A 14,708-nucleotide genomic window follows, 5' to 3' on the forward strand; every position below is an offset into this window, starting at 1 on the left:
AACATTAAAAAGTCCTGACAGATATATCTTACTCTAAATTCTAAGACATCCATTTTGGGCTTTTTTTTACCTTTATTAGTCAAGACAACTTGAGAGATGGACAGGAAAGGGGGGGAGATAAAGAGGAAATGGCATGTAGCAGAGGGTCACGGAACGAACCCGTGGCCATCGAGGCAACGACACAGCCTTGGTACATGGGGCTCCAGCTCTACCAGATGAGCTACCAGGACACCCTGGAGGATCACAAGTTTAATGGGAATAGTAATAAATAGTAATAAAGCCTTTAAATAATTAATACCTAATTGGCAGGGAATTTGTATTGTTTTACCTCGTTTTACCAGTGAGTTTTAAGTGTCACGGAAAGGCTAAATGAGGGGGCTAAGGAAGAAGCCTAATGACTAGGCAAATCGAATAGCTAATGGGAAAAGGAGAAGCAGCAGGGAAATGGAAATGCAAAAGACAACAGAAATGGCCTTTTCAAATGTATGATTAAAATTTGTGAATTATATTATATGTTTCTCTTTTTAAACTGCTTTTTCAAATAGATGTTTAAATTACATTATTAATTTATGAATTCATTAATGCGTTTTTAAATTATGTACTATATTGACTGCTTTATGTTGTTTTTGAAAATCCCTTTAATTTGTTTATTGATGTATTAATACTTAATTTGTAAAAAGAAAATTATAATTCCTTTTTTATTTATTTTATCATATTAAAATATGAAATAATGTGTTACTTTGTAATACAATCTATTTATTAATAGATTAATAAGTGAATTTGAAAACAAACTTATTGATTGTACAGTTAGTCAGGGGCTCAGGGAACGTGGGACTGACTACCCACGGCTCCAATGCAAGGGCCTGTAAAAGTAAAATTAAACTAAATTAAAATTGTTGTAAAGTTTTTTATCTGGAAAACTGGGGTACCAAAAACTTAAAGAAAGAAAGGAAAGAGAAAGCAAGCAAACGAAAATATTTGTATAACATAAATTAATCACTGTAGATAGTTTTTTTCATCACTGAAATGCTTTATTACTATTTCCGTGATACTCGAGGTTCTCAATACATCCAAGCTCAGTTGTGGTTTATGTTTTAGGGGAATGTGTTAAAGGAAAGTTTTGTGAATTTTATTTTTGTTCCTTAGTCCTTAACAGGAACGTTTTCCTACTTATCCTGCACTTTCCCAAATATGCCAGAAATACGTATAATATTCCTTAAAATAGTTGTGCTTTAGTATTTCCTCATTTTAAAGGATCATTCACCCGAATTGAAAAAAATTATTTTCTCAATTTTGGCCAAAATCACCAAATATGATGTAGGTAAATGGAGTTTTTTTGAAAACATTGAAAGGAAAACTCAGCAGCAATAGCAACTTTCTTTAATAGAAATGGTCCCTGCAGCTACTTTGGATAAGTCGCAGAGTAATTGTGGACAATTTTCATTGAAACCATTTTCAACTGAAGAAATACCACCTCAGGTCCCTCAAGTAGTAGCCCATGTAATCATAAGAAGTACGTCATAATAGGACTATTTGATTGGAGAGTCTGCTGGCCAACTGTAAGTGTACAAAGGGACAGGTGCAGTGCTTTCCATCCTATTTGAGATTATATTCATTATAGTCACAAATGAACACAAGGTCAAGCGGATCTTCATTTCAAATATGTAGGTCATTTCTTGTCCCTGACTGGCTGAAAAATATAAATTAATTTCAAAACTATTTGGGAATAGCAAAAAATAAAACTCTAACTGAATTATAGGGGGCTGGGGGTTAAAGTTACATATTAACTTTTCCAGTCAGGAGTGTCCACATGAAAATGACAACCACAGAACAATCACAGTCCGAGGGTTCTTCCGAGAGTGTTTACACAAGATTCTGAATGTGCTAACTGAGATTATTTTTAGTTTCTACATTCCCTGCTGAACTGTTAACGTGAAAGCGGTCAAAATGTGATCACAAAGTGATTTTTCGGTAATTGAAGCAAGCGGTAACAAAAGAGGTTGCACAGGGTTCACAGCAGGCTACATCCTTTGCTCTTCGTATTTCATTCAAGCTAAATCAAAAGAACATTAAAAAGAATATACTCCAGTATGTGTAAGTCATGCTGTGGGCTACACCAAAGATACCCTTTATAGTTAAGAGCTATAAAGGTTTTTGCTTGTTTTGCTTGTACTGTAGAGCACTGAGAAGATCTTTTTCTCATTGAAAGCAAAATCTTCAATAAAAGTGCACTTTTTCTTTCAATACACAGAAACCTAGTCAAAACATTGTGATTTCTGTGAATATCAACAGTATTGTTACAGTTTCATAATGAAAGACATACACAGATGTAGATAGCAAAGCAACACCAGGCTTTTAATTTGTAATCAAATTGATATTAGTTGGACTAAGTGTTGCTGTGAATTGCTGTGAATTGCGTTTCTCTGTTTATTGTAAATTACAAATAAAATATATTATTCCACATACTCTGCTTTTGGTGAGATGAGATGAACGTTTACCCATCTTATCCAATTTGTAGAAAAATCTGATTTCCAGTCTATTCATTTGCTAATCAGTCCATTAAAGGTCCACTGTGTAACATTTAGGAGGATCTATTTGCAGAAAGGGAATATAATATTCATAGGTATGTTTTTACGAGTGCAAAGTGAGCTGATTTCATCAACAGAGGGAGTGGGTCCTCTTAAACTGCCATGTTACTACAATAGCCCAGAGCAGAAGAACCAAAGACTGGCTCTAGATTGGGCCTTTCGCATTCTTCGCAGTCTCTCCTACATGTTTGGATGGCTAGCAGTATTCAGTTGGTTGCAATCAGCGACTTCACTGCTAGATGCCACTGAATCCTACTGGTCCTTCAAAAATATAGTGTAATAAACAACTTTATTTTTGTCAATCATTGCAAAACTCAGTCCAAGACTCAAGATAACGGCTAATGTGTTAACACTAATGTGTTTGCATTAATTGGAATGCAAAATTATCTGCATTCACACTCTCTTTGACTGGTAATGCACACCATGCAGTGCCATAAGAAATAATGGATAGCAGATTTTATGTCAACTTATGATCAGATAGACAAGCCTTGATACCCACTGTTGCCTATATACTTGGTTGTTATGTTCTAGCCTCTTGTACATTATGTCAGATTTCAGATTCAAGAAAATCATACAGCTGATGGAGATCTTTACAACATGTGAAAACTAATATTATACATTTCCTATTATAATGTGATAACTTATACTGTAACAAGTTTTCTACATTATAACATGAAATGTTTCAGTTTATAACAATTTAAATATTATAAATAGTTATTACAACATACACACTTATCATGGTATAACGTGTATGTTATGTTATGGTAATAATGTGAAAAATATAATCATAATATAAATATCTTAACTTTTTGTTATTTTTACATTATACTGACCTGTCTTTCTTGTGTGACAACATTACACTGCTGTAGATCTTTTCATGTTTTATTTTATTGTCTTTAATCAATAGTGACCACTGAAGAGTGACAGAAAAGGGTGGAGCAGCAGAGGACCCCAGGTCACGCAGCAAGGTCCTGGCAAATGGGGCACCAGCTTCACCAGGCGGGCTATCAAGCTGCCCTAGATCTTTTCATGTTAAAATTAGCTTTTTCATTTCCTACTGTAGGAATGATACCAGTTAATACAAAAGGTACGCTACATGTTTTTTTCAGTATTTGTCTATTTCTATTCAATTTATCCAGAGAGAATTCACTTGTTTTATTTTTCCAGCAACACCCTTCTTCATTTTTACCTAATATATTTACATCCAGTATCTGGCCAGTACAACACTGAGCAGCTCGGGGTCAAGCACTTTGCTCAAGGACAACAACTGTATATTGCAGGCTCTCTTTAATGTTACACTTAGAAGCTATTAAAATGTGCATAAAGGTGGTTTTGAAAGGCAAAAACCCTTTTAACTTAGCCATCTGGCACGAACAACAGCAAAGGAAACTGTGACCCATATGAAAGATTTTGCTAGAGAAGTGCTGAGTAGCATCTGCTCGCTGTGAAAATGCCTTGGGTCCTTCACATGACATGACAAATTACACTGGGCAGTTTACATTTAATTATCCACTTCAATGCTCACCTCAATGAAGAAGTACAGGAAATGGGAAAGTATTTTACATTATCTTTAACAAGTACTTTAAACGAGTGAACCCTCGTCCCATGTTTACGATTTTCAAATTGACTGAATGTGTGATTATTTCCCATCCAGCATGTTGATGCTAAACTTAACATTAACCGATATGACACATAGTATAGTGAGAAGAAATGTTTTTCAGAGTACAACTTGTGTGATGGTGATAAATGTGAACACTGTCTGCTGTGGTTAGTGGTCTGCCAGATGGGAGAGTACTGTATGTTTCCTTGGATTCCCAGCTGGCTGTGTTTGCAGAGAAGAGCAGATTCATTCACTAGACGTTGGCCACAATGACAGAGATCAAAGGAATGATGTTCTTAGGATAAATGCGCCAGATGTATTCAGTAATATATAATTTTTTTATATTGCTAATTCATCTTTATGTTATAGAGGTTTGTGACATCCTGAAACACAGATATGTTATATGTGAACATATATCACAATGTCACAGTTTAGACACATTTTCAGCTCTCATGTTGTTCAAAGGTGGCTGACAGCACAACCTCAATAGGTGTCACTGTATCTTTTTTGATATATTTTTGATGCCCTGTTGTCTGCCTGTTTTTAAAGACCCTGAGTTTATCACTCATTACTAACAATGTATAGACCTGTTTGCAAATTATACCAAAAACAATGTCAACTTTTAACAGTTGATATTCATAAGCACTGGCCATTTATTAAAAGCATTCCAGGTATGCCAGTAAAAAGACATTGTCACCTTAAACGACTGACCTATACTGACCTCCATTCAGCAATAACTGAGTTATTCCTGACCGTTGTGCCTCTTTTTACATGATTTATCACATTCCTGATCAATGCTTGTCAATGCTGGTTAATGGTGATCTAAACTGATCGATCACCTGAAAAAATATGTTGCTTATTATTGCTGACATAGCTCTGTAGCTGTTCACCATTCAAGTTAGTTTTCTGTGGGCTTAGGAGCTTCCTTTGAATCTGTAGCACAAGGACCTGCAAGTGTGGAGAACCCTAGGGGTTTGTTCTAGGTCCTGTTTAATTCACTGACATATTTCACATTTTTCTTTTTATAATTCAACAACTTTCTGCTTTGTGAGTGTTGTGTTGGAATACTTTTAACAATAATAATAATAATAATATATTTTGTTTATAGAGCACTTTTCATGTTACTCAAAGACACTTTACATAAGTTATACACAACAATTTATCACACATTATAAGCAGTTCTGAAAAGATGGGTTTTGAGTAGTGATGTGTGATGTGGACAGATTGGTACAGTCTCAGATGTGTTTGGGGAGAGAGTTCCAGAGGGAGAGGGCAACTATGGAGAAAGCTTTGTCGCCCCAGGTCCAAGCTTGGTCCTAAGTGATGGAGACAGGAGGTGGGCATCAAAGGAGTGGAGGCTGCAGGAAGGAGTGTGGTAGTAGAACAGGACTTTGAATTGGATCTGTTGTGGGAAAGGCAGCCTGTGGAGGTTCTGGAGGACAGGGGTGATGTGGTCACGGGAGCAGGAGTGGGTGAGAAGGAGAGTTCTGGGTATACTGGAGTTTATGTAGAACTTTAGATAATGTGCCATATAAAATGCTGTTGCAGTAAATTCTGGATGTGATGAAAGCATGGATCAGAGTTTCAGCAGCTGATAGAGAGAGCGCTGGGTCGAGACAAGCAATGTTTTTAGATGGTAAAAAAACTGTTCTGGTGATTTGGTTGACATGGTGTTCAAAGGAGAGGTTGTTATCAAAAATGACTCAGAGGTTGTGAATGTGTGGGGGGGAAGGAGACAGAGTGGAGTTATCGATATCGGGGATTTGGGACTGATGATGATCATGTCAGATTTGTAACGGTTTAGTTTGAAGAAATTGGCTTGCATCTATGATTTGATTTCTGCAAGGCAGTTTGTCAGAGTGTAGTGGGTTGTTATGGTGATTGATTTAGTAGAGCTGTAGAGCTGGACATCATCGACATAGTAGTGGAAGTGCAGACCATGACGACGTTACCAAGGGGGAGCATGTAGAAGATGAAAAGGAGTGGACCAAGCACCAAGGGGGCTGAAGAGGATGAGTCGGAGAAGAGGAGGTCATTGGTGACTTTGAGGAGGGTTGTTTCTGTGTTGTGTTGTGAGCAGAAACCCTATTAAAATGGTTCAAACAGATCGTTGAAAATGAGGTGGGCTTTGAGTTGGGAGATGACACCGTGTTCCAGTATTTCTGACAGAAAGGGAGACTGAAGATGGGCCAGATAATGTCAGAGTTGAGTCTAGGTTTTTTGAGAATGGGGGTAACAGCAGCCAGTTTGAGTGTTTGGAGGACTGAACCAGAGCTGAAGGAGAAGTTAATGATTTGTGATGAGTGAGGAGAGAGCTGGAGACTGTCCTTAATAAGGATGGGATCCTGAACACAAGTGGAGCTTTTTATTCTTACTTTTTACAATTAAGTTGGACAGCTCCATGGGGGGCACAAGGCACACTTTTGGTAAGGAAAAATAACAGGAAAGTTGCACTTGTCCACTGTGAAGGAATTGGAGGTGTTTGGGAAGCTTGTTTATTGTGGAAAAGAAATCATTGGGGATGGTGGAGCTGAAGTGTATGAGGTGTGAGTAGTAGGTGGACCAGGCAGTGGTGAGTCTTTGTATTGCTGAAGATAGACTGTGTAGGCTTGGAGACCCGTTTTCTTGCAGTCTTTCACACTGGTGTTTACAGGATTTCATTTGGCATAGTTCAGGAGTATAACAGGGAGCGTGTAAATTAGACTGTTTTGGTTTTAATGGGAGCCAGCGGAGCCAGCGGACCAGAAAGAGAAGAGTGTTCATTGTAATCAGTTGAACAACATCTGAGGGGATTATCAGACAATTGGGGAGGGGAGGCAGATATTTTACGTGGCAGAGAAGGCTGAAAGAGGCTGCAGGGGAGATAGAATTGAGAATTTGCTGAAGGATATCTTGCATTTGTGTTAGGGATAGGGATAGGGATAGGGACGAGACTAGAGATTGCGAGGTGATCAGTTATTGAGGTTGAGGCTGGAGAGTTAATGTATTTTAAGACCAGTGGAGCAGACCAAATCCAGGGTGTGACCACAGCTGTGGGTGGGGAAGTTGATATGTTGTGTGGAGTTGAAGCGTTGTAGCAGTTACAGGAAATCTGTAGCAGATTGACAGCCAGTGTCATCAGTGTGAATACTGAAATCCCTCAGGAGAACAGAGGGAGATATGGCACATCTGGGTCAGCTGGGTCAGAAAATCAGAGAAGTCAGGCGAAAAGGAGAGGTCTGGGGGGGGGGGCAAATACCACCGCACCGCTCAGGATGAAAGTTAATCAACAGAGTGACCGACTGTTACACACAAGCCTTATAAACCTTGCCCCTCTGAACTTACTGATACTTTGTAAAGGCGATCTTCCCACATCCTGTTTGCTATTCAGCTCACTATTTCAGGTTGTCGGTACCCTATAATTCCTGAAAATCATGATATTGATTTGGGGACAATGGTATTGCTGGATAGCTAGCTTGTCTTGTCGTTAAACATAATGTCAGATTATATTTACTGTTTGGCGACTGTACGCAGTGTTATTGACTTGAATCTTGCTAGCATAACGTTCGCTCTTCGTCTTGTAGCTGAGTGAAAGTGCTCAATGAGCGAAGGTAACTAGAAACATCTCCCATTGCCAAGTTGTATCTATGGTTCATCCAATTTACTGCAGTAGTGAACAATGTTTATATTGCATTAGAACCTTATGGGATGTTAATGATTTTTCAAGGTATTAGGAAAAACCTCATGTGTTACCAAGGAAGTTATGCTAGAAAACTTTAGATTTTGATTGTAAAATGCATTAAAACTATAAAATAATGATTTTTGTTTTTTCTTTTGCTGGTGACCATGCTATAAGCAGGATAATGCCCTTCGAGGTGTCCATAATCAGGAATCAGGAAGTGGCCTCCACGTCGTCCATTAATTCCATTGGGCATTATCCCACAGAATGAGGCTTTTATTGTTGAGTGAGCAAGTGTTGAGAAAAGCCAGTTTCAGTTTTCGCTGTTTTGTGATAAGTTGTAAGGACTGAAGAAGACGACAGATATTGGACAGGTTTAGATTTGTTTGTCATGATGAGGAAGTTGGGGTCAACAGCAGAGGGATGGGATGGAGTTTGGGGACCTGAAGTTGTAGCTAAACAAACGACCAGATCTTCTGTGAAAAGGAGGATGGCCTCTGCAAAGTAATCCAGTTTCTTTGAGAATGTCCATGAGAGAGGTCCGGATGGAGAGTGCTAGCACAAAGCTAGCCTTAGCTTGTGTGGAGAGTGCTTGCACAAAGCTAGCATTAGTTTGTGACCAAGAGCCAGGTGTCCAGGGAAGGAAAAGTGATGTGCACCCCAGGAGTATCTATGGGATAATCCACAGCAAAACAGTGGCAGGACACCAACAGCCCAGTGAGTAGGAATGGTAGCCTGCAAGGGAGAGATTGACCATTCCGGTTACAGGGTGACAAAGTTACACTTGAGTCAGTTCCGGGAATCCTTGAGCTAGCAAGAGAGGAACTTTATGGCGGGTAAAATGATGAGCCGATCTGTAGACACTAATCCAGTGAAAGTGCTTGTCTGGATTGGAGGAAAATAAGTAGCATGTAGCCGCAGGCTCAGAGGATAACTTGACCAGCCAAGTAATAGCATGAAAAGGAATGAAATGGCAGAAACAGAGCGGCAGCCAAAATATCCCAGTGTCCACCATTTTACCCAAGGCACTGTACTTTAATACAGTTTTGATGTACTTATACTTTAGCTATTTCCATTTGATGCTACTTTATACTTCTACTGCACTACCTTTTAGAGGGAAATAATGTACTTCAATACCATGATTTAACACATAAAGTAAAGTTACTCTTAACCTTTCCATTTTTACATACAAAAGATATGAGCTTATAAAAACCATGCACTGCTACAAGTTAAATGATTCAATTGTATGTAAGTAATTTAAATGTATTTCACCTCAGCCAGTTCAACAGTAGAACACCGCTTACACTTTAATGGTCCTTGAATAATTACTTATAATCAAATTATATAATACACAACACTGACAGGAGTTAGTCAGAGAATAGTTTGAGCACAATAGTTGAATTAAATATTATTAAGATGAGATCATTTTTACATTATGTCACTTCTAGAGTTATAACATGCATTAGACAACCGTCAATCACTCTACCTTATTATTCCATTATTTGAGATTTATGATAACACTGTTAACTCTCTTTTAAAATGATGATAATAATGCATTAGATGAATAGTATAGATCAATATGAATGTACATATAAAGTATTCTAAATGAGTTGTTCATATAATATATATAAACACATATTCTGCATTTGTTAACAGTTCATCGCATTTAAATCTGCAATATGTGCATGCAAATGAATGTCAGTCAATTAGAACCACAGATAATCTGAAACTTGAAACTTGATCACACTGTTGTTATATGTTCCTAATTCTTTGAGTAGCACAGTATTTAGTTCCTGTAAAGGCAATCTCTCCAAAATCCTTTCATCAGTCAGTATTTGGGGAGACATTTTATTGTATACTTGGTTCATTTCAGTGAAAACCTGATTTTGGAAGGTAAAATGTAAATCTAGGTCATCATACATCTCATTACTTTTGATACTATAGCTACAATAGATTGCACAAAAGGATTCAAAGAGCATAGCAGCTAGGCTATATGTACCAAAAGACAGAAGGTGAGTCACAGCAGGCGCTACCACTGTTGCCCAGGATTTAGGTCAGCCAAGTAACTCCAGGTGGCACGGGTCCTTCCCTGAGGTCACAGTGCTGCCTATATCTGGACCAAGGATAGACAGTGGCCCTGAGGACATAATGGGACATTAATTTTTAATGTAAACTAACCCATCTCTAGTTGTGGGCAGAAGGTGATGAGCAGTACTTGACTCTAGACTACATGCAGTTGTGTAAACATTGTGGTCAAGCTGGTTGGTTCCTTGTTTATAATTCATTCCTAGAGTTCCGGTGGTGGCGAGAAGACAAACACATTTAGCTTTTATCCAATGAAAACCGAAGCTTGTTGAACAGCTCAGAGGCTGCACAGTGCTAAAGTAACAATATTTACTGGGTCCCAGGAGTGAGAGCAGTAAACAGATAATACCTGTTGATGGAGGATAAAAAGCATAAAGTCAGAATAGGGACAACACTATGGTTTACAGGTTTCCCTTTTTATTGGGGAGAGTGGCAAATAATCTTTAATAATACTGTAATAATTTAAACGTATTACAAAGAGTTTTTAACTGGAGTTTTAAATGAAACATACTGATGCTTGACCTACATAACAAGACCATCAGCAAGATTATTGGCTATTTCCATATAATTATTCTAATGCCTGCCACTGGGTCGGATTTGGTCAGAGTCCCATTGGAGTCAGTGGAACAAGGCAGTAGAAACACTACCGCTTTTGTCCAAAGGGGCTGCTGGAAGTTCCCTGTAGGAGCTTTAATCTCTTGTGTTTATGTGTAGCAAACACAGATATACTGTAAGCACAGACATTTATCATCGACATGCCAATTGAATACATGGCAAATGTGTGTTATTTCAGCAGCAACAAGTTTAAGGAGAGTGTACATGTAGCATAATGTAAAAGTGCAGTACTATGTTGAAATCTTCCACTTACATTTATTTCTAAGCTTGAATGCAACTTGTAGCATTGAAGTCTTTAAAGCTTTCATTTGCTTTGCCAATGTTTTGAATTCCTGCTGAAGTGATTACAAGGGCCGTGTGTACCTGCTTAGAGCTTTTTCTTTTGTGTGCCAAGCAGAATTTGAAAGCACGTAGCATTCACCCATGATTTGTCAAAAAACAATGTGAGCTTCAACGGAAGCTGTCGCCTCCTCTTAAGCAGCCAAAGAGCCCACAGTGGTGACAGAGACGGCTCTTTGAAGCCACTTAATCGTGATAGACACGCTGCCATTGTGCTCTCTCTCTCTCTCTCTCTCTCTCTCTCTCTGTCCTCCATACATTCATAATTAAGTACATGATCTCATAGAAGAGGGTCTTAGTCTTAAACCTTATCAATTTGTTTACATGGGTAAAAGACAAAAACAATATTTATGTTTTATTTTTATTTTATCTCCACTTTACACGTAGAAATGTTAACAAAAGACATTAACAAAATGCCTTTTATAAATTAAATTCCTATAGCTGTGCAAAATAAATGTAGTAAATACACAACAACTAAGATAACAAAAAACAAGATAACAACATAAGCATTATATGAATGAAGAGTGGTATTATTATTGTGAATTGTAGCAAATTTCTGATAAAAATGTAAGCTATTTACTGGGCCATAGCTACCATTAAAGGTTCTATATACAACATTAATCAAAGAGCAAAACAAATGGGCGCTACAGCCCACCAGACTCCATTAATGAAAATAATACATTTATATTGCATATCATAAAAAATAAACATAATTCAAGGTGAATGGAAACAAAATAAAACTCACCAAAACCATCTTTGTCAGTCAATTGTTTCAACAATCACTTCAACAGACTGTCATTGGTTGAAATAAATCCTTATTACACAGACGTAGATGAGAAAAGAAGCCAGACCGGCTAAATCAACAAAGCACAGAGAAGCTCAGATCACAACACACACACTGACGTCATCTCTCTGCTCAGGACACCATTACTCCACCATATCTTTACATAGCAAAAAGTTGTTCACTGCTATATTAATGTTTTAAATCTCATATATATAACATTCAAAACAAGTGAATTCTGTTGAACAGCAGCTACAGCGGCCAGTTGCATTGAAGAGTCTGGTGGAATCTCGATTTCTAAAATCTATGTTACAGTTTGTGGTGCTGTGGTGCTCTTCAGATGATGCCATGTCTAAGTACAGTATGACAGCACACATATTTCCTCTTTATTAATGCAGTCTTTTGCAACGAAAAACTATTTTTATTCAGACTGTACACAATGCCATTTACTTCTTACAATTTTCAATGATCCGTATCATATTTCTGTAACAGGATCATTCTGTGTTGCTCTCTTGTAAATGCGCTATGACCTAGCTAGAACTCAGGAAGCTGTATAGAAACTAGACAGAGATGTTCATAAGCCTGGGTTACATTAATGACATTTGACCTGTTAAACTGACCCATATAAAAAATACCAATCTATATTAATGTGTCTGTAGGAGACTACTCCATTTCCAATATATATTAATGTAGGGTATAAATTTCTTTAGGTATGTGGGTAGGCATTTAATCAACATTCTTTTAGCATTAAATGGAGCTCCTGTTAATTATTCATCATCCTTTCAGCAATTGATGCGAAACGTAAAATGCTGACTCAATTTTTTGTTTTTCTCTTTATCTATTGGGGGCATGATTACGTTAAAGTATTAAGTAATTACAAATATGCTCAGTATTTTGAGGTAAATTACAAACATAGCCGCCAAGCTTGAAATTAGTCAAAATTTGATCATTTAGGCTATTTTTTCCCAAAGAGGCTTCCCCTTTCATCACATGGTGCATTAGTGATCAGGGCTGCTGCTACAGCACACTGGTGCTCATGATTCTTCAGGGGTTCAGAGTAAACATGTCACTGTGGGTTAGAGGTATGATTGCTTCTGCATGTCTGCATGATCTGCATGATCAGTTAATCTACTTGCTGCCATCACTCACTGAACATGCAGCACACAAAGCACTGCAGCGGTGGATTTTGTGCTTATATTGCTGTAAAAATGTCCATTTCCACATTCCCTCCCAATATAGGACCCATTCATTATTTTTTTTATTATTTAGAAGCATAAATAGTTTTTTAGTAAAAATTTTATCTTAGCAAGATATTGGAAAAATGTCGCCGAAAACCACCCTGAAACCAACATTTGCTTTATTAGTACCAAGGTTTTCCATTGATCATCTTTTCAGAATCTGCTTGTCACAGTCTGAAATCGATTGTGTTTTGATACACTTGACACGGTACTCACGGTTGGGCACAGGGCAGACTAATTTGGCATAATTTGGTCCAATCTGTATTGCAGTGATTATATAAGGCTGTTTTCATTACAATCAAGTATTCGCTCAGGACATGGAATCAGCAATGATACAATGCTACTACAGAAATTGATAACACTTACTTAATTATATACAGTTGCTTTTCAGTCTCATGTCCTCCAGGATCTATTTATCCACTGCACTAATGGAAATTAAATGACACAAAAACTTGTTATCTTCTGTTTGTGAGGTCCTATGTGAGATTAAAATGAGGTAATGAGACAGAGAGATGGGGAGAAAACAGTTGGTGAGACTGTAGGTGTCAAAACGTCACTGGAAAACATGTGAAGTGCATAGGTTCTGGCAAACATTGCAGACACTAAAGGTGCGTTACCCAGTAGACTTTATATCATTCAAATGTTGCTATGAGAGTGGTGGAATTCAGGGTCCTGCCATTCAATTTGCTCTCTCTTATTTTAATTCACTTTATGCTTTCAAGTGGTGAAATTCTTGTGCCCTCATTCTCATAGAAAATCTGGCAGTAATGCTTCATCTGGAATCACATTTGAACAGAACCTTTATAATATTTGCAATTCAACATATTCAAGCTCTTGTGGCACAGTAATGAGTCAAGGAAAGTAGGAAAAAAAAGTTATTATTAGTACTTTTCTGTTACATCCAGTTTCTGGGAATAATATGATGAAGCAATACAACAGAATGTAGGTTAATTATGTATTTAAAATTCAGTTTTAGGATAAATAGTTCACCCCAGTTTCTTTTTTCAGTGTCCTGAATGGGTGTTGAATAAGGTGGCAGGTAGCACTTAACCAGCGTCTTTGGATAAGTAGAGACAGGGAGATGTCTGAGTGTAGGACGTGTGCCGATACTGCCATGGATTATACCACAAGCTCATTTCCATGCACACTCCGGTAGCATGGTTTGCCCGGCAGTGAGGAAACTGAGCCAGACTGAGGCTGCACATTATAACTCGCTCTGCATAAATGTTGCATGCAAAGATGAAAATCATTTGGGACACCGGCCAAACCTTTGCACCTGCCTCACCTCAAACACCAAACACATTTCAGTTGGCAGTGGTGAGTATTAGATAATAGCAAGTCTCATTTTAGATTGTTTTTGTACACTGGCACCTATAAGATCTTTAAAGTAAAACTAAAAAGACACACTAACCAGGACATTCTGGACAATAATGAGGAAGATCAAGGAGATCTAATGCATATAATTTTTCTGAAACAAAAAAATAAATGAAGGTGTCTTTGTTCAGTGATGTAAAAACATGTAATCTCCTTTCAGTCATTAAGTATTTACACTCTGCACAACTGTAATATTTACTGAAATGCATTTTTTACTTTGAATACATTAATTATTTTTGTTATAAAGGAACATACATGAATTTATATACATTTATTGGGTCGCAAAATCTATTAAATTGCATAGTCTGCCAGGTCCATAACAAACTAATATAGACTTTATTACTTGCAGCCAAAAAATATTATGGGCACACAATTTTTCACAACAGTTCATTCAGGATTATTACTATTAAACGTCTAACATTTATTGCAA

This window comes from Morone saxatilis, unplaced genomic scaffold, assembly GCF_004916995.1.
Source record: "Morone saxatilis isolate NCDOM2014 unplaced genomic scaffold, NCSU_SB_2.0 Contig19, whole genome shotgun sequence".
Classification (NCBI taxonomy): domain Eukaryota; kingdom Metazoa; phylum Chordata; class Actinopteri; family Moronidae; genus Morone; species Morone saxatilis.